Here is a 20,660-nt window from a genome sequence, read left to right on the forward strand (position 1 = left end):
CCAGTGCCAGAAGTAGGTCATGGTTGTTATTACCGCTACTTTCTGTTGCCGAAAAAGGACAACAGCCTATTTCCTATCCTATACCTTCGGGACCTCAACTACTTCCTCAACATGGGAGAGGCAGACATCAGAGGCCTCTGGTCTCCGGTGGAGTCTGGGCTCCATATCGGTCTTCTGAAGCTCCAGGCGATCAGGCTTGCATTGAAACCATTTGTTTCCACTCTCAAAAGGAAAGTAGTGCAGGTGTTCAAGGACAATACTACTGCGATGTGGTACTGCAACAAACATGGTGGAGTAGGGTCCTGGATCCTTTCACTGGAGGTACTATGCCTTTGGACATGGCTAGAACATCAGGGCATTACCTTGGTGGTTCAACACCTGGCGGGGTCCCTCTGAACACCAGCGCGGACGAACTCGGCCGTTGATGCACCGCCGATCACGAATTATGTCTCCATCCAGAGGTGGCACAAGGACTCTTTCAACAGTGGGGAGAGCCGTGGTTAGATCTGTTCACCTCCACACAGAACACGCAATGTCAGTTGCTTTGTGCGTTGGAGTTTCCAAGGCGGCACTTGCTCGGAAACGCTTTACGTCTGAAGTGGAACTCCCGCCACCTTTCCGCTTCTACAACTTCTGCCCAGAGTTCTCAAGAAGATCAGGAATGACCGGGCCCAAGTCATCTTGGTGGCTCCGGACTGGGCACGAAGAGTATGTTATCCAGAGCTATTGAACATGGCCATCGATCCTCCACTCAGACTGCCTCTTCGGGCATATCTTCTGTCACAGCAACAGGGGACGGTTCTCCACCGAACCAGTCCAATCTCCACCTTCATGCGTGGAGATTGAGCAGCGGCAGTTGACAACTTTTGATCTTCCACCCGAAGTCTGCGATGTTATCTTGCAGCCAGGCGTCCCTCCACCAAAACGGTATACGCCTGTCGTTGGCATAAATTTGTGGCATGGTGTACCAACAAATCTGTTGATCCCATCTCTGCTCCGCTATCTGAGGTTCTTTAGTTCATTATTTCTTTGGCCCAGAAGGGTTCTGATTTGGGCACCCTTAAAGGGTATTTATCTACCATTTCGGCCTTTCTTAGGCTACCTGACCTCCTCTTACTCTTTAAATCTCCTATTGTGAATCGATTCCCTAAAGGTCTCACCAATGTATTTCCTCCCCCTCCGTTTATCATGCCTCAGTGGGACCTCAGTCTTGTCCTTACTTAATGTGTACTCCCTTTGAGCCGATGCACAATGGCCCTTTACAGCTCCTCACTTTCAAGACTGTCTTTCTTGTTGCCATCACTTTTGCTCGCAGAGTGAGTGAGCTTCAACCTCTTTCTTCCAAGCCTCCATTCTTGTCTGTGCACCCTGACAAAGTGGTGTTGCACACTAAGGCTTCCTTCCTTCCCAAGGTTGTTACGCCTTTTCATGTAGGCCAGTCCATCACCTTGCCTACTTTTTTCACACACTCACATCCTTCCCATTAGGAGGAGAGACTCTACCGTCTGGACCCAAAAAGAGCATTGCCATTCTACCTTAATCGTACTAAAGACTCTTTGTCAGGTATGTGGTGCGAAGAAAGGGAAGGCAGTGCAGAAACGTACTGTCTCTCGATGGGTTATTTGCATCAAGATGTGCTACACTTTGGCCAAGAGGCAACCCCCCTGAAGGCTTGTGCCCTCATTCCACAAGAGCAACTGCTGCTTTCAGATTATCTCACAAGGAATAAATCTGTCAGTATGACCTCTCAAATGACTCCATCAATTAAAGACTATACTGTTAAGGTGCATGGGTGCTTGCATTAAATAACGCACAGTTACAGGTATTTGGTGGTACTTTCTATTAACCATAAATACACCTGTCCCATAGCTCCCTGACACGGGACGCCAGGACATACCAAAAAACATATTCCAACTGGGGAACACCAGGAACCACTCCTTCCTCTAGTGTCCCATGTGATGGTGCTTGAACCAAGGAAGCAATGCTACACCCCTCCCTTAACTCGGAGGAACAGAACCTAGACACAAAACAGAAATAATCAAACAGAGTCAGATAAACAGCAGAAAATGTGTCACATGTGGTGGTGGTACTCGCTTGAGCCCCAAAGAACTGCTCCTGGCTCCTCCTCTCTTTCAGTCCACTGCAAAGGCTGTATACTGCTGAGATAGGGCTGGGTTGGATCACAGGTGATATCGCCCCTAACCGCTACTTTGGGTTGGTGTTTGGTTGAATTCAGTAGACGCAGGGGGTGTGGACTTACTGAAGCTATTCTCACAGGTAGTCGTCACAAGGACTGGTGGTGCCTGGGCTGGTGGAGTTGAAGGTGATCCATCTGGAGACAGGGTGACAGTAAATTGTCCATCAGCTTCCGCACTGGGGTTCGACAGGCTTCCCAATGGCGTACCTTCACTGGTATCCCGTGTGGTAGTGCACCATTGTGTAGTGGGGGTTCTTTTTTGAACTGAGAGATGTTCGGGCTGACCGTCTTTGTTTCTCACTTGGCAGATTCCACAGCACATTTGACATCTGTGACTGTCTATGGCACTGCTTCAAAAGGCAGGCAGAACTTCCCTCCAGGTTGTCGGTCCTTAACCAACACTTTGTCTCAGATGTGAAAAGTGCAACACCTGGCACACTGCCAGTGTGAGGCATGCCTGTTATTGTGAGCTCTTTAGGAGTCGGAACGATTTGGGGGTGGTGTGGAGTGGCGTCCATTACTATCCGTGGTGGAGTGAGACGTTAGCTGATATTCTCGTAGGAATGCCGAAATGGAGCTCCCTACATCTTAGCTTCTGCCATAGTAATGTGGATGACTTTAGTTAATGTCCTCACAAATCAGGATATTGGGAGAAGTCATCTATGAGGATGAGCATGTGTGACTCATCAGGTAAACTGCCAAAATCCACCCTCATGCGGCCACAGGGCAAAAAGTTCTTCCTTTCTGATGACAGGTGCAGGGGGTTCAGGCTGGCTGGTCGCTTGGCAGGCAGGGCAGTCTCCAACAAGCTCTTCCACACATTGATCGAGGCCAAGTAACCAGACTTTGCTTATCAGCCTGTTCTTCGACTTAACCACTCCTTAGTAGGCTCCATGAACTCAGAGAACAGCTCGGTGTCTTAGGCTGCTGAGGAGGACTAGCCGCAGCCCTCACACAATCTTCGGCTGTCACTGAGAGATCTTGATAGATGTGATGTACGGATTGGAGTGTTAACTTTGCATCATCAGTACGATGTGGAAAATGGCACCGGAGAACCACCTAGTATTGCTTGGATGGCAATTTGTAGGCAGTCATCCCGTCCAGTGGCTTCTACAATGTCCTGTAGTGATATGGGGACTGGCTTGGATCTTTAAACAACCAGGCAGACATACTCTTCCGTGTTCTGCACTTCCTTTACTTCAAAGGGAATAACTGGCCGAGCCCAGCGTCACAGAGAGTCTGCAGGGTTGCTAGTGCCTGGACAGGACTCTACTGTAATTTCAAACTCCTGTAACTGCAGGGTCCAATTCTCAATTATCTGGGCAGTTTGGACGCGGACCCCTGGAATAAGGCAATCAACGGTTTATGGTCAATGAAGATGGTAAAAGGGTGGCTGTACAAGTACATGTACAAATGATGACACCACTAGAGAATTGCAGTGGCCTTACACTGTAGTTGAGTGTATCTCTGTTCGGTAGGCATAAATGTCTGGCTCACGTAGGCAACAGGGGCCCACTCTCCACAATCTTGACCCTGTGACAGTAAAGCTCCCAGTCCGGTAGGGCTGACATCCATTGCTAGCTGAGACTTGTTCTTCAGGTCGAAATAGACCAAAATTGCATCAGCGGCAAGTGCTTCTTTCATATTGCGAAATGCCTGTTCTTACTCAACTTCCCATACCCATGGGCTGGTGGACTTGGTGAGTTCCCACAGGGGACCTGTGATGTCCGACAGGTTCTTCATGAACCATCCACAATATGTCACCATACCAAGGAAACTGGGGAATCCTGACATGGAGGTGGGTGGTGGAGCATCTTGAATGTCCCTCACTTTTGCTGGGTCGGGACCTATTCCCCAGTTGGAGAACTAGCAGTTGAAGAAGACAATGTCCTTCATCAGAAATTAGCATTTTTCTCAGTAAAGAGTAAAGCTGTGGTCTTTTAACATGGCAGCTCAGAGGTGAGTGAAATGGCTGTACAATGTCAGGGCATGCACCAGTATGTCATTACTCATGTTGAAATCCCTGGGGAGGCCTGTGCGGTCAACACCTCCTTGATCATGTGCTGGAAGACTTTGCCCGCACTTGATATGCCAAAGTTTAATCTGGTATACCGCCAGAGACAGACATGTGGAAAAGGTGAGTAAGGAGCGCAAGTCTGGGTGCAGCAGTATCTGGTGGTAGCCAGACCAGAGGTCCATGTTGGAGAACCATTTTGATCCAGAGAGTTTTCTAATTATATCATCAATGGTAGGTGGTGGTCTCGTTTGATTGCCAGGTTGGGCCCACTCATGTCAAGGCATATCTGTAAAGCATCAGGCTGTTTGGGCTTCTTTGCTACCACAATGGGGGAGACCCAAGGAGTTGGGACAGTCATCTTTTAAAGCTGTCTGCTTCATCAAAGAGCCTTAGTTTCCTCTCTACTTTGGGACAGAGATGAAAGGCTACCTGTCTGGTGGCTGAGAGCTACAGGTGTGACTGATTAATTAATATGCAGACAGTCTTGCCCTCTAGGCACCCAATGCCATTGAACAGGGGAACAAATTCCTGTGGAAGTTTGTCAGTCTCACTAGTGGGAACATTGAAAGCAAAATGTACCAGATTGAGATCTTAGGCACTTTGGCAACTCAGGAGGAATCCAGCACTTTCCCAGGACACATAGAACTTGGGTGGTGTGAACATAGTATGGGTGATTTCAGAGTGGACAACGTCTGCCAACTGCAAAGGTGATTGGATACCAAAGAGTACTCCTAAATCTTGGTGGTACGAAGGGCAGGCAGGGCCGGCATGTTGTGGTACAGATGTGCAGCCATAAAGTTAATGGAAGCTCTGGGGTCGATTAGAGTGATTGGTTGGCATTGGGATTTTGAGGAGGCACGTGAGTGGAGACTGGGGCACTGTGCCTTGCAGTTCAGTGATCTGTAGTACATAGACGCCTTCCTGTTCGTCATTATCCATGTCGCTCCCTGCCTGCGCCTCGAGGTGAGTGTTGACTGAGCGGACGCTCTTTGTGTGGACCGCCGATTGTCTCTCATTTGAGCAGCGTACCTTGGGAAAATGATTTCGCTATTTGCATGCGCTGCACATTTTTCCTCATGCTGGGCACACCTGAATGGGGGTAGGGACCCCCGCACCAACTGCAGGGCCAGCTTGGTACCTTCAGCTGGCTTCAGCTTCTGGGTTTCTTTGTGGATGGCATTGACAGGCCTTGTCTTTGACTGGCGACTGCTGTGACCATGTGGACTGCCCTCACTTTGGAGAGTTGTTTGGACCGCCCTAGAGACAAGATGTCCCTTATTGACATGTTCGGCCCCAGTAAAATGTGTTCTCTGAGTTTCATAGACATGCACCCTTGTATGAACTTCACCCTCACTTCATCCTTTTTGTCTGGCAGGGTGCAAGTGTTCACAAGCTCCTTCAGGTTGCTGTGAAAAATGTCCACTGACTCATCTGGTCTTAGCAGAGGTGAAAGCGCTCGTAGTCAGGGTTTGCAAAAAGTTCGAAGTGTGCCGAGATGGCATTCTTGAGTGTTGTGTACGTGCGTGGTGACCTGCTTAGCTACAAACATGAAGCTCTTATGCACGTCCACTCCACCCAGGTGAAGAAGCAGGGGCCTTTTTATGTCCTCATTAATGTCCACAGCTTCAAAGTAAGTCTCAAGGTGTTCCACCCAGGCCTTCCACTGGGCAGCTTGTATCCGCGGGGGTTGGGTGAGAGTAAAAGTTCCAGGGCTGGGATGGATGTCATGCTGGTGTAGCAGTAGCATGCAAGGAAGGGCGGGCTCGGGTCACCCTCAAGCTCTCTCTCTTCACCCTTACCCACACTTTAGCCAGATAGGGGTGGACAGGCAGCACAGCGAGCTTAGACATCGGCCACGTGGTGATGGGGCCCCCAGCGGGATTAAACATGCAGGCGAGGCACTCTGGTTAGAAAGCTTTTAACATACCCCTAGACTTCCATGTACAAATGACCCTCTGACCCCCTCCCTGCCTTCCCCCCGGCCAGATGTACCTCAAGTTCGGCATTAAGTGTTAATGAACGGCTGTGGGGGGTGAGGGGGTTCTTTTCTTTTTGGGATCATTGTTCTCAGTAGACGCCGCCCATTGGAAAGAGTGATGCAGTTGCTAGCTAGTTCTAGTATAGTAAAGCCATGTTTTCAAAGAAATGTACTTCCCGTGGACTGTGTAGGTTTAAGGTGACTATTTTAGGTTGAGCATTTTCCGACGTGTGGTATGTATCTGGGCTTTTAACAACGCCCACCTCACACGCACATCACTACCACTGGTTCGTGGGCTTGCCCTTCAAAAATCCTTTGATGACGATGGTGAATGGTTTACATTTGTCCCTACTTGGGGAGGTTTTGTTACAGCCTTGGCCATCGCCCCTGTTACATGGCTAATTGCACTTTTGCCTATCAGTTTGACTGCGAGCGAACTTCTTTTTCCTTTTGTGTGTCACACTGATGCTCATTGCGGCCGTGGCGCTGTGAATCGGCTCGCTTATGTGAAACAGTTTTGCCTTATATTTTCAATTTATGTGGCAAGAAAAGTCCGGTTAGGAGTTTACAACTCTAATAAATCTAATGCGAGCTAATGCGAGACCCACTGCATTGCAAATGCTTGTTTGACCTTATGGGATCTTCTTACGGGAACGAGCCGCAACCGGTAATAGTTGTGGTAGAGCGTTAGCGTCTGCAGCAGGATGCTTGTGCTCATTTTCTTATCCTACAGTGCCGTCTACTGGGGAAATACATTTTAAACTCTATTACGTCTATAATCTACTTCATTAACTTTACGAGCAGCCAGTGCTTTGACATTGATCATATAACGTGGCTGCAGAATGCTTTAATCCCCACTTCTTTATCCCGCCCTTAGCATTTCCTGAGAACAATATTTGGGAGGTAGAAAACATTTTATTGAAGGGTAAGCTGATTCTGAGGGACATAAGCTATAATGCATCATTCAGGTGGCTGGGGGCATTAACTTGTGATATCTACCATAGGTAATAAATTTGGGTATGTAGGCCCATATGTTGATAATTAGTTTACATTTTTCAAACACATTTCCGAATAATATTTTTTGCGACATAAGCATGGTGAATTACAGTGACAAAATACATTGTACTTAAGTAAAATATTACAGATAAAAGCAAGGACCATAGTAGAAAAGCGATCGTTGTCATGATGGTATCAAAAATAATTGAGCAGGCATGGGAGATATGTTTAACTGTATGGCAGGCACCTGTGTTAAAAAGCCAATATACCAAGACTCTGACGTGTGTAGTGGCCTCCAGGAAGGACAATGACACAATGGACATGCTTCAGCTAGGCACGAGCGCACCACTGCCAATATTTATTTTTCCAGTGATCATCATGCGTCACAGGAGTTAGGCATGTGCCAGGTGGCCCACTACAACAAGGACATGATATCATGGTTCCTATATAGGCATCGCCCCAGTGCACTGATGTCAGTTCATTTCTTTCCACGCCAGTAGGCGCTGATCAGAGAAGAGCTACCCCTCTGTCATTTTTTTAAAGGCTTTTAAAAACTTTTTGTCGAAGTTCCAATCCTGATGTGTCAAGGATGTCATCCAGAAAGACCAGCTTCAAGCCCTGTGGCTCTTGTCATCGGGTGATGTCTGTGATGCATCCACACCTCATGTGTCTTTGGTGCTAGAGCACAACCACGACCTGAAGTCGTGCTCCGAGTGTTGGGCAGTGCATCTGAATTATTTGAAGGAGTGTAGGAAAGTGCCCCTTTTTGACATGGGCACGCCCACGTTTTGCTTGGTATTCGATGCAATTTTGACAGAAAGTGCACTGGGTTCCTGCTATCCTGGTTCCTGGTGCCAGATCTCTTTGCATAAAACTGTACAATTGTACCCCCAATTGGCAATATCTTTGGCACTCCTGTAAGTCCCTAGTAAATGATACGCCAGGTACCTAGAGCAGGGTACCAAAGAGGGTCCCTAAGCGCTGCAGCATGTATTATGCCACCCTAAAGGACCCCCACGTAGCTCATTCAGACTGACACTGCAGGCTGCCTGTCTTGATGCAGTTAAAAGTAAAAACACGACATGGCACACTGCCTGTGTGCCATGCCCGCTAACACTGCATACAATATCTGTAAGTCACCCCTACAGCAGGCCTTTCAACCGTAAGGCAGGGTGCATTATATTACATGTGTGGACATACCTGCAAGACCAGATGTACCCCTGCTATATCTTTGTCGATTCTCAGGGAAGCCATTTGAATACATGTGCTGGACACTCGTTAATACGAGTTCCCCATCTATATGATGGCTTCACTAAAAGTAGGGATATTTGGTATCAAACATCTCATATTAATAAACCCACCCTGATTCTAGTGATGGATTTATAAATACATGGGCACCTTAGAGGTGCCTGCCCCCTGAAAAATCTGCCAACTACTTGTGTGCTGGGTGACTGGTCTTAACCAGCCTGCCACCACAGCCAAGTTTCTTCCCCCAAAGTTGAGAGCCTATTCTCTTCGGCGGTCAAGAACAAAGCCTGCTCTGGCAGGGGTGTTCCACACCCCTTCCAACAGTATGACCTGTAAATTAGCATTCCAAGGCAGGGAGCTTCAAATAACCCAACATTGGGTAACTGGACAGATGGGAAAATTAGTAGTCGGAGAGGCTAGTTCCACCCCTAAGGTGAGCTACCTGATGTGGACACAAAATTTGAAAGTCTTCCATCTTGGTGATGGCAGAATTAGGAACTTTGGCAGCAGGTTATGCCCATTTCCCACAGGAAGTGGTCATATAGGGGGCATAGAGACCCCAGAATTAAGTAGCCCATTTGTTAATATCCTGCACTCCCCTAAAGCCAGTATTTAGGGGATCCCCTGGCACCAGAAAAGCAGATCCTGCCCACCTGAAAGAAGAAGATGGACACTGAAAAGTCACAAGAATAGAAGACCAGCAACTGATTGGCGCTAACCCTTCCAGCCTGCCTGCTGTCCTCGACAATTGCACCAAAGACGACTTGCCCTGCAGCTGCTTGTGCCTCCAAAAGCCTGAGAGGACTGCCAGCCTTCGCCCAAGACACACAGAACTCCTGTGGAGTAGCAGAGCTGCTCCCCTGCATCTTGCAGGCACTAAAAAGAACTGTGAGGACACTGGACCGCCAGGAACTCAAGACTGGACAGCACCACTACACCCATGGCCACTAGCCCGAATTGAAGTGGGCCAAAGGTGCCAGCATGGTTCTGAGACCCTCCAGAGATGAAGTCTAACTTGGGTTTACCAATTCTGGATTTCCTGACAATGCCTCAAGCCTCTTTGTGCAGGCCCCCTTCTACTGTGGGTGTCCCCATTACAAGGACCTGACGCCCCAGGACACCTCTGCACTCGGCCGCCCCAGACTGAAGAGAAGAGGACCAGAGGTGTCCCTACATCCCCCAGCCTCGTGAGACCTGAGCCCATTTGTTGGTTCAGCCATATTGGACCCCCCCAGTCCTAGCCTGCAGCCTCTTTCTGCAGGCCCCCTCTACAGTGACTTCCTCCGGTGACAGAAACCCGACGCCCAGGACACCTCTGCACCCGGCCGCCTTGGCCCCAGGAGAAGAGGACCAAAGGTCTCCCCACATCGCTGAGCATCACAAGACCTGAATCCCCTTGTTGGTTCAGCCGGACTGCCCCCTTAAACCCCTTCCCCACCCCCCACTGCCCCACCCCCACCTTCCCAATTTGACACATATTTCTGACCAAGGACTTACCTCCACCAAACTTGGACTGAAGAGTCACTGGACTGTGGGAGTCACTTGGACAGAGTTGCTGAGTTCTAGGGACCACGCTCGTCGTGCTGAGAGGGGACCCAGAGGACCGGTGATGCAGTCTTTTGTTCCCTGCGGTTGCAGGGGGAAGATTCCGTCGACCCACGGGAGATTTCTTCGGAGCTTCTAGTGCAGAGAGGAGGCAGACTACCCCCACAGCATGCACCACCAGGAAAACAGTCGAGAAGGCGGCAGGATCAGCGATACAAGGTTGCAGTAGTCGTCTTTGCTACTTTGTTGCGGTTTTGCAGGCGTCCTGAGCAGTCAGCGGTCGATTCCTTGGCAGAAGGTGAAGAGAGAGATGCAGAAGAACTCTGATGAGCTCTTGCATTCGTTATCTAAAGAATTCCCCAAACCAGAGACCCCAAATAGCCAGAAAGGGAGGTTTGGCTACCTAGGAAGGAGGATAGGCTAGCAACACAGGTAAGAGCCTATCAGAAGGAGTCTCTGACGTCACCTGCTGGCACTGGCCACTCAGAGCAGTCCAGTGTGCCAGCAGCACCTCTGTTTCCAAGATGGCAGAGGTCTAGAGCACACTGGAGGAGCTCTGGGCACCTCCCCTGGGAGGTGCAGGTCAGGGGAGTGGTCACTCCCCTTTCCTTTGTCCAGTTTCGCGCCAGAGCAGGGCTGGGGGATCCCTGAACCGGTGTAGACTGGCTTATGCAGAGATGGGCACCATCTGTGCCCATCAAAGCATTTCCAGAGGCTGGGGGAGGCTACTCCTCCCCAGCCCTGACACCTTTTTCCAAAGGGAGAGGGTGTAACACCCTCTCTCTGAGGAAGTCCTTTGTTCTGCCTTCCTGGGCCAAGCCTGGCTGGACCCCAGGAGGGCAGAAACCTGTCTGAGGGGTTGGTAGTTTGGCAGTACCCGGGTCTGTGCTAGAGACTCGGGGGATCATGGAATTGTCTCCTCAATGACAGAATGGCATTGGGGTGACAATTCCATGATCTTAGACATGTTACATGGCCATGTTCGGAGTTACCATTGTGACGCTATACATAGGTAGTGACCTATGTATAGTGCATGCGTGTAATGGTGTCCCCTCACTCACAAAGTCTGGGGAATTTGCCCTGAACAATGTGGGGGCACCTTGGCTAGTGCCAGGGTGCCCACACACTAAGTAACTTAGCACCCAACCTTTACCAGGTAAAGGTTAGACATATAGGTGACTTATAAGTTACTTAAGTGCAGTGGTAAATGGCTGTGAAATAACGTGGACGTTATTTCACTCAGGCTGCAGTGGCAGGCCTGTGTAAGAATTGTCAGAGCTCCCTATGGGTGGCAAAAGAAATGCTGCAGCCCATAGGGATCTCCTGGAACCCCAATACCCTGGGTACGTCAGTACCATATACTAGGGAATTATAAGGGTGTTCCAGTATGCCAATGTGAATTGGTGAAATTGGTCACTAGCCTGTTAGTGCCAATTTGGAAAGCAGAGAGAGAGCATAACCACTGAGGTTCTGGTTAGCAGAGCCTCAGTGAGACAGTTAGTCATCACACAGGGAACACATACAGTGCACACTTATGAGCACTGGGGCCCTGGCTGGCAGGGTCCCAGTGACACATACAACTAAAACAACATATATACAGTGAAATATGGGGGTAACATGCCAGGCAAGATGTTACTTTCCTACAGAGAGCACCTTGTTATTGCTAGAGCAAGCCCCTGTCCACTTATAGGGCAAATACCTGAACTCTTTGCACACTGTTCCTCATTTTGATATACTATAATAAAGAACCAGCTTCCTACAGGGAGGGATCCGTAACTCTGACGGTGATCCAATGCTCGACTCTGCGCAAGTCAAGATATCGGTTGAGACGAAGGTTCCTGGATCAGTCGTGGAGTACTCCATCATCACCGTCCCACTCAAAGTCCTTGGGGTGATTGGGTAAGTCAAGGCACAAGAAGAATTCTTAGGAGCTAAAGCGTTCTTTGACTTCTCCTCCTGTCGGCCGGGGAGATGAGGGAGCATCGCCATTCTAGGCCTCGCTCTGCGGAGCCTTCGCCTTGGCAGACTCTGCACCTCCCAGAGTTTCTGGGAGCCAGAGCAACCCCTGCCCAACTCCGAGTTTTACAAGGCCATTCCCCTCGTTTTTGGCCAGTCTGATACCGCTGGATCACCTTCGAGCCATGCAGAGTCGAAAGGGGCCCCTTCGGGTTCTGTGCCGACGGCCTCAGCACCGAGGGGTACCCAAGGATCCAGTTCTGGCTCCATACGATCATCGGTCATGCCACCCTGACTTCCCAACACCTGTCCCGATGCTGATGCATTCGCGGACGGTGCCATCCGCATTGTAATCCCGACAGAGCAGGATGGACGGCATACGACGCCGGCAGGAGCCTTGTTTTCTATGTCGGATCCTGACCCCTTTTCCTTATGGGTTCAGTTTCGGAGATGAATGGGAGGGGTCTCTGGACCCTTTAGAATACCAGCTCCACAAAGAGCCTATGGACTGGCATACAGACTTGGGTGAAGCCAGCGGACTGGATACTTCTCTATGTACTGTCATGCTTTCTCTCCCTACTGTGGCTAAGGAGGAGGGAAATTCTTACCCTATGGTGGTGAGGAAAGCGACCGAGGTCCTGGACCTTGAGTTGCCCCTCGATGGCCTTCAGGACTAATCTTCTGGCAGAGGTGCTGCAACCAGGAGCTTCAATCTCAAAACCTCTGCTCCCATTTACCGAGGCCCTCACGGACATCCTACTGGGTACCTGGTCCAAACCAAGCAGAGGGGCTCCTGTGAACAGAACAATTGCCCGCCCCCATCCACATCACCCTGCTCCTGGGGACTCAAGTTTTCTGATGCAACACCCCACACCTGAGAACTTGGTTATCCAAGCCTCTGCCTCCCAGGGCGCACACCCTTCCACTCCCCCAGATAGAGAATCCTAGAGGTTGGACTCACTTGGGAAGAAGATGTTTTCTTCCACCAGCCTTGCATTGCGGTCCATGAACAACGCATGCTTTTAGGGCTGTTATTCCCATACGCTGTGAGATAAGGTTGCGCAAGTACTACCACAGGTCCCGTAGGAGGCTCAGACTGCACTCTCTCAGGCGGTTGCCAAAGGGAGAGATGCAGTGAAGTTCATAATCCATTGCAGACTTGACACAACTGACTCGCTAGGCAGAGCGGTTTCATCTACAGTGGCCTTGAGGCGCCACTCCTGGCTGAGGATGTCTGCCTTTTCAGGAATGTCCTTGATGGACATGTCTTTGATGGCACCTGTCCCTTTGGAGACAAGGTAGACTCAGCGCTTAAGCTCTTCAAGGATTCTCAGACAGGTCCTTGGGCCTCGCAGCAGCCCCACACCCACCATAGTTTGCCTTTCACCCCTTTTGTGGCTACAGAAGTGGCGTTCAACAATGTCAATTCCCAGCCAGCCACCGTGCCGCGCATGCTGCCCAACGTCTGCATGGCCCAGGGCGCGGGTCCTCATGGATCAGGTGGCCACCAGTCTGGACAGTCAGCTGCCCCCCTTCTGCAGCAGTCTCTAAACATCCCTAGCCTGACACTCCACCACCAAGGACCAGTTGGCAGCAGGACTCGCCATCACCTGTTTCACTGGCAATCTATCACTGTGGGTTTGGCAGATAGTCCGAAGGGGCTACTCCCTCTCCTTTGAGACTACCTCTCCATCCATGCCACCATCTCTTGTTCGGATGACAAAGGATCACTTGTCCATTCTCCATGAGGAATTTGCAGCTCTCTTGGCCAATGGAGCCACAGAGAGGGGTCCCTGTGCCAGACGTTTGTTGTGGTTGCTATTCTTACTACTTTCTGGTCCCCAAAAAGAACAAGTCCTCCATCCAATCCTAGACCTTTGGTCCCACAATCTCTTCTTCTAGGAGGAGAAGTTCATTTCTCACTCTGGCTCAGGTTCTATCTGCCCTGGACCCAGGAGACTGGTAGCACTGGACTTATTTCCATATCGCTGTCCTGCCTGCCCACAGACGTTACTTGTGGTTCATGGTAGACCTCAAGCACTTTCAGTTCACTGTGCTCCCCTTTGACCTTTCAGTGGCCCTCGAATGTTCACCAAGGTAATGGCAGTGGTTTAATCTCATCTGCAGAGATCGGGGATTTCAGTCTTCCTCTATCTCGATGACTGTCTGTTGAAGATTGACCCAGGTTGTCGTCTCCCAATTCCATACTATGGCGGACCTCCTACATTTGCTGGGATTCACTGTAAACGTGCCAAAGTCACACCTGACTCCCTCTAAGATGCTCCCTTTCATCGGAGCTGCTATAGACACAGTGCAGTTTTAGGCCTATCCTCCCAAGCGAGAGTCCATGATATTCAGGCTATGATGTAGATGTTTCAGCCTCTATCCTGGATTTCGTTGAGAATGACTACTAAGCTGCTTGGCCTCATGGCCCTCCTGCATCCTGCTGGTAACACATGCCAGATGACATATGCAGGCTCCTCAGTGGGACCTGAAGTTCCAGTGGGTGCAGCATCAGGGAAATCTCTCCGACAAGGTCAAAGGGAACTGCAAAAGATCTGCAGTGGTGGTTAACGAATCGCAGTTGGGTCAGAGTCAGACCTCTTTCCATTCCCCAGCCAGATCTGACAGTAGTGACAAATGTGTCACTCCTGGGACGGGGCGCCCATCTGGGAGAGGTGGAGATCAGAGGCATCTGGTCTCCCACAGAATCCGGACTCCACATCAACCTGTTGGAGCTCCATCCAATCCGGCTAGCAGTGAAAGCATTTCTTCCCAGTATCAAGGTAAAGATGGTGCACGTGTTCATGGACACCACTACCGCCATGTGATACAACAACAAGCAGGGCAGGGTGGGGTCATGGACCCTTTGTCAGGAGGCTCTCCGCCTCTGGACGTGGTTGGAACAGCAGGGCATATCCCCGGTGGTTCAACATCTGGCGGGATCTCTGAACGCCAGAGCAGACAAACTCATCCGAAAATGCCTAGCAGATCACAAATGGCATTTCCATCTGGAGGTTGTGCATGGTCTCTTTCAGCAGTGGGGAGAGCCTTGGTTAGATCTGTTCGCCTCCTCAGAGAATGTACAGTGTCAGCAGTTTTGCACATTGGAGTTTCCAAGGCAGCAATCGCTCGGAGACGCTTTTTGTCCCGAGTGAAACTCAGGCCTCCTTTATGCATTTCTGGCCATACCACTTCTGCTGAGAATTTTCAAGAAGATCAAGAATGACTGGGCCCAAGTAATCCTTGGACTGGGCACAGAGAGTCTGGTATCCTGAGCTGCTAAGCATGTCCCATCTATTCTCCAATCAGACTGCCCCTTCAGGAGGATCTTCTGTTGCAGCAGCAGGGAAGGGTTCTGCACCCGATCCTGTCCACTGTCCACCTTCTTTTGTGGAGATTGACTGGCAACAGTTGATAGCTTTTGACCTTTGTCCCAAAGTCTGTGACGAATTCTTGGTAGCCAGGCGTCCTTCTAACAAAATGGTATACGCCTGTCATTGGAAGAAATTTGTGGTATGATGCACATGCAAGTCTGTTGACCCCCTTTCTGCCCCTCTCTCTGAGGTCACGTTGTTTATCCCTTCCCTGACCCAGCAGGGCACTCTTAAAGTTATTTGTCTGTTTATGCTTTTTGAGGTTGCCTGATCAGCCTTCTTTGTTTAAATCCCCTATTGTACATAGGGGTCTTAATGGTCTTACATATCTTTTTCCTTTATCCCCATTCATTATGCCCCAATAGGATCTGAGTATGGTTTCAACATTTCTGATGTGCGCTCCTTTTGAGCCTCTCCACAATTGTCCTCTCAGGCTTCTCACTTTGAAAACAGCCTTCCTTGTGGCCATTACATTTGCCTGCAGGCTAAGTGAGCTGCACGCATTGTCATCTAAGCCCCCCTACCTTTCCATTTATCGTGGCAAAGTTGTGCTTCTCACTAAGGTCTCCTTTCTGCCAAAAGTGGTTACACCCTTTCATTCTAGGCCAATCCATCACCTTGCCTACTTTTTACGCACCCCCACACCCTTCAAAGGAAGAGGAAAGACTCCACCGTCTGGACCCAAAAAGAGCGTTCGCATTCTACCTTGATCATACAAGAATGTTCCGGGTGGATGATCAACTGTCGGTTATGTGGGTGTGAAGAAAGGCTGAGGAGTGCAGAAGCGGACCATCTCCAGATGAGTTGCACTGTGTATTAAGATCTGCTATGCACTGGCCAAGAAGAAACCCCTTGTGAGTTTGCATGTTCATTCTAACCGAGCTAAAGCTGTGAACACTGCGTTAGCATACGGAGTTCCAATCCTTGACATCTGTCTGGTGGCAACATGGACATCTCTGCACACGTTTACCAAACATTACTGCCGCAACAGTCGGGTCTGTAAGGGCGCACACTTTGCCCATTTGGTCCTGCAGGACTTTCTAGGATCAACTTGGTTCGCAGATCCACCTCCGGGGATAGTATTGCTTGGGTATCTTTCAAAGGTAAGGAATCTGCAACTAGAAGTCTCTATCAGATGAACAAGTTACTTTCCTTCGATAACGCCTTATCTGGTAGAGACAATATCTAGTTGAAGATTCCTTACGGACCCACCATTCCTCCCACTCCCCAAACTGATTTCTAGTGGCAGGGAATCCCCTTTCAGCGTGGAAAAAGCCATGAAAAGAAACTGATGTCAGAACTCTGGGGTGGCGCCTATATAGGAACTGCAACGTCATATCCGGGCGCATACAACGCTGATGACGGGTGCAAAGCTGATCAACGCCACCTAACGGCAAGCAGAGGTACTGCTTACGAACATCTCCAGATCCAGTCTGATGACTGGGGGAAATTCAAAGGTAAGTAATTTGCAAGTAGATATTGTCTCTACCAGATAAGGCATTACCAAAGGTAAGTAACTGGTTCCCCTAGCAGCCGCAGGCATAGCTTCAGGGGGAGGTGTTTGGAGTGTTATACTTCCGCCCTCGCCTCGCCTGTATGGGTACAGGTGTTTTAAGTTGGGTAATGTGAGGTGTTTGCTGGATTTCACCTGGGATTTTTACATACAAATACAGGAAAAAATACACATACATTTGTCTATGTTTTAAAGGTTTATTGAGTTTTAGGTACCCTTTACAATCTGCAATCCTCTCCCTTTCTACTGCTTCTTAAGCCCTCTCCAAGCCCTGCTTCTCAATGTATTTATTGTAATTTCTACTGGCAAGACCTTAGTAGGTTGTTGACGGGGGGGAAATTGCTGGTGGAATTCAGAAAACCTTTAAAGCACTCCAGAGCAAATAGGCACCTCTTATTGTCAATAGGGACAGCGTCAAAAGACCAAATGCTGGGCGTAGGTAGGGAAAGCATCATGAACTCATATGATGGAGGCCGCAGATATATGCGCAGGTTCTACCTGAGCTGACTTAAAATGTCATTGTAATGTTAGACTACAGTTTAGTGGCTTGTGTCATTTTTAAGGGAACCAACCTAGAGGTGGAAAAAATGGAAGCACTGATCTGTAGCACTTTGTTATTAAGTGATCTGTGAAAAATGCAGATAGTAAGAAAAATGGTAAAAGTTGGGGTTATTACATGAAGATCTGGAATTTTAATGGTTGGAATAGCGGGCATCAGATGCTGCCAGTTGATGGGCAGGCTGGTAGAATTGGCTGGAAGAACCTGCAGGCATTGTTGGTCTTAACCTTTTAAAGAGGGAGTACACAGTACCGTTGATTGAGCTAGATCTCGTTAGGTAAATGAAAAGGGACTTGCTGAAGATTTGGTAAAAGTAGCAGGCAGGCAACTAAGATTGTACGGACACCGCTGCTGCTGCACCAGGTATAGATTTAAGCATGTGACAGCCTTTAACCATCAGTAAAGTGTAAAGAAGTTTACAGACTGCCTCTGTTTTTTTGCAAGTTAAATAATCTGGGTTTGGTGAATCATGAGACGATATATAAACACCAATCATTGAAACAAAGTTAAGTGCACTTCTCTTTTCTGGGCACATCCTATGAGTGAGTCAAAAAAGGTGGCGATCAATAGGAGGGAAACCGTCTAAGGAGGGATTTTCTGGTGATGGTAAAGTGAATGATGTTTAAGATTATTGGGACTGATCATTTTGGAAACACAAAGCCACTGATCTGAGTGTGGGCAGGCATGCTGGGCGACCAGGAAGTCCTACTTGAGGAGCCACTGGGTGGTCAGTAGCAGTAGGTAACTGGACCGTAGTCCTGGCAAGTGAATAGTAGGTCCAGAAATATAGCAAGCCACAGAATGCAGTGAAAGTTGGGGGAACGTGTAGGGGCTTTTAAAGACATGAAGTGGAGTTTGTTTCTATTGGGGTGGAGCTTTAGATCAAACCGTATGTTCATTTGTTTTGAAGGGCCCTTACCTTGTGACTTGCACTGAAAATGTTAAACGTGTGAGGTCTATCCTGCTTCAGTGTTAAATCTACTTTTTGTCAAGTTTAAGCTTGTGGTTTCTGCCCGATTCCAAGTGAGGACTTAGAAGAAACTCGAACGCTATTCTATGACAAAACCCACAGTAAAAGATCCGTTGCACATAGTGGCTCCCCAGGTTTCCCCACCTTTTGTCAAATGCAAGCAGGAAGTCAGCGACTGTGGTTAAGAACTTCTCCTAAAATGTTCGAAATGCAGTCACACAAATCCTGTCTACAAATCTGGCTATTTGGTCATGTTTGCGTTCAAGGATCTCAAAATGTTCCCATTAGAAGATGCTGTTTGTCCTTCATACTTTCCTTTAAAGACCACTTTAATGCCCCCCGCCCCCACCAAAAAAAAGATTGACTGAACGTAGTTGCTCCTTTTGTTGCTAACTCATCCTGGGCGAGTAATGGCTCTTTATTCGCTGCTCTGGGGAACCTTTATGAGATTTTGACTTTGTGCGTATCTTTCTATTATACCTATGTATTTTAGAACTCAGGTTTTTTTGGCCTCCTTGGACTTAGATTAACTCAGTGGTGCTAGGACAATTTTCAGGTTGGGAGTGGATGCATCAGTGAAGGCATAGAGATTGTGAAAAAGTCCAACCATCAAGGTGTAGTAAATTACTTGGTTCCATTTAGTAGAAGAGCAGTAACAGTGTGGTATGTAGAGGGTGTTGCAATCCGGAGCACACTGTTTTAAATATATTGGTAAAGCATAGTGTAGAAGTGCACCCTTATTTACAGAAAACACATTTTCCATTGAGTTAGCAAGAAAATTCGCACTGGAATGCACTATATTGCACACAAACAATAATGTGTGAAAATCTGGTTTAAGCAAACATTTACCATTTGTTTTGAGCCTCTTAAAAGCTTTGTTTATATCACATTTCAGAATTACAAAAGCATGTGCTTCATGTGTGCTTTTCTAACTGCTGACATGTTTTATGTTTTCAATATTTGTTGAGGTATTTTACAGGTATTTAAATGTTCTGTGTTAGGAAAAAACTGATTTCCTGTATCCTTTCCTTTCACACTACCTGTAACTCAGCAAGATTGTCAGACAGTTCATTTTACAACATCCATTAACTTTTCAGCCCAACAATGAAAAGTAAAGAGCAAACCTCTATTTTAAAAGTATAAGCAGCAATTTGTCAGAAGACATATCCTTACATGTCACCGCCGTATTTGATCACACAGCAGATATGACAAGATAAACATGAAATTCAAAGGTATCTTTATTCCTCATTCACCTTTTGATCTCCAGCGTGGTTGTTTTTTTAGGGTGCTTAGCACCCTCCCACACACCTAGTTCCAGCTGCTATGGATGAACCGCCCCTACCTTTATTCAGTTCGACAACTGGCGACCTTACAGTCCACATTTGAGGTCAGATGTCATATCCTTTATTTCCACTATGTGAAAGGCTGTACCAGCGTCTGCTATACAAATGCTACGAGATATGTGCTATATGCAGTGTTAGGGATGGGTGTATTCGCTACTAACATTCACTATTCTGTCTCCTCCACTCAGCAAGTACCTGCGTAATTGACAGCAAAGGGACAGAAGGAATGTTTGAACTAATCTTAGCCGCTGGTGATTAATCGAGCCACATTCCATTCCATAATTTTTCCACTGTGCCATTGAAGACAGAGGACAGTCATATGCAAATCAGTCTTGGCAGACCCACAAGTTCAACACACATGTAGGCTGCATAGAGACTGATATACCTAAAAGTTGACTCAAGATCACAAAATAAAGGCATACATTCTCACATAACAAGAATTGATGGGTGGATTAAGGTGATTAGTGAATGGATTTATGAGTGTGGATAGATTTATGTAATGATTGGACACATCTGTGCACAGGCATGGCTAATTTGGGGTGGATGCCTCCAAGAATGGATAAAATAAAACATAAGATTTTTATGATATGGACAATTTGAGCTCCTGTGTGCTCCTTTACCTGGGTTTTCGGTTTCAAAGTTTTCAAGGTTTGCAGATCCATGCATGAATAGCTCATACAGTCCAGATGTGTTCTGTGCATTCTTGTACATGCAGTATTTTTGAACCATTATAATTTTGGGACCACAAGTATCAGAATACTATGAAAGCACCTAGACTGGATTAGTTTCTCCCTCATGAACTAGAGAAACCTAAACTCTCTGTTGTGTTGGAAATTGCTTTGGTTTGTGTGTAAAAACTGTTATAAAGTTCAAGCAAACTGTTCCCTGTTTTCTTTAAATAAAATGAGTTTATGCATAAACAAAGTAAGCAGTTAACTTTTGTGATGATGCCGGAACTACT

The 20,660-nt window shown here is 48.0% G+C and overlaps 1 protein-coding gene across 1 annotated transcript in view; it reads left to right on the top strand.

The window, feature by feature from the left end:
• The window catches only part of DOCK5 (dedicator of cytokinesis 5), a 799,955-nt gene that overhangs the window by 764,512 nt on the left and 14,783 nt on the right, over positions 1–20,660 (top strand). The gene's annotated exons all lie outside the window — the stretch shown is intronic.

The sequence above is a fragment of the Pleurodeles waltl genome, chromosome 11, assembly GCF_031143425.1.
Source record: "Pleurodeles waltl isolate 20211129_DDA chromosome 11, aPleWal1.hap1.20221129, whole genome shotgun sequence".
NCBI classification, from domain to species: domain Eukaryota; kingdom Metazoa; phylum Chordata; class Amphibia; order Caudata; family Salamandridae; genus Pleurodeles; species Pleurodeles waltl.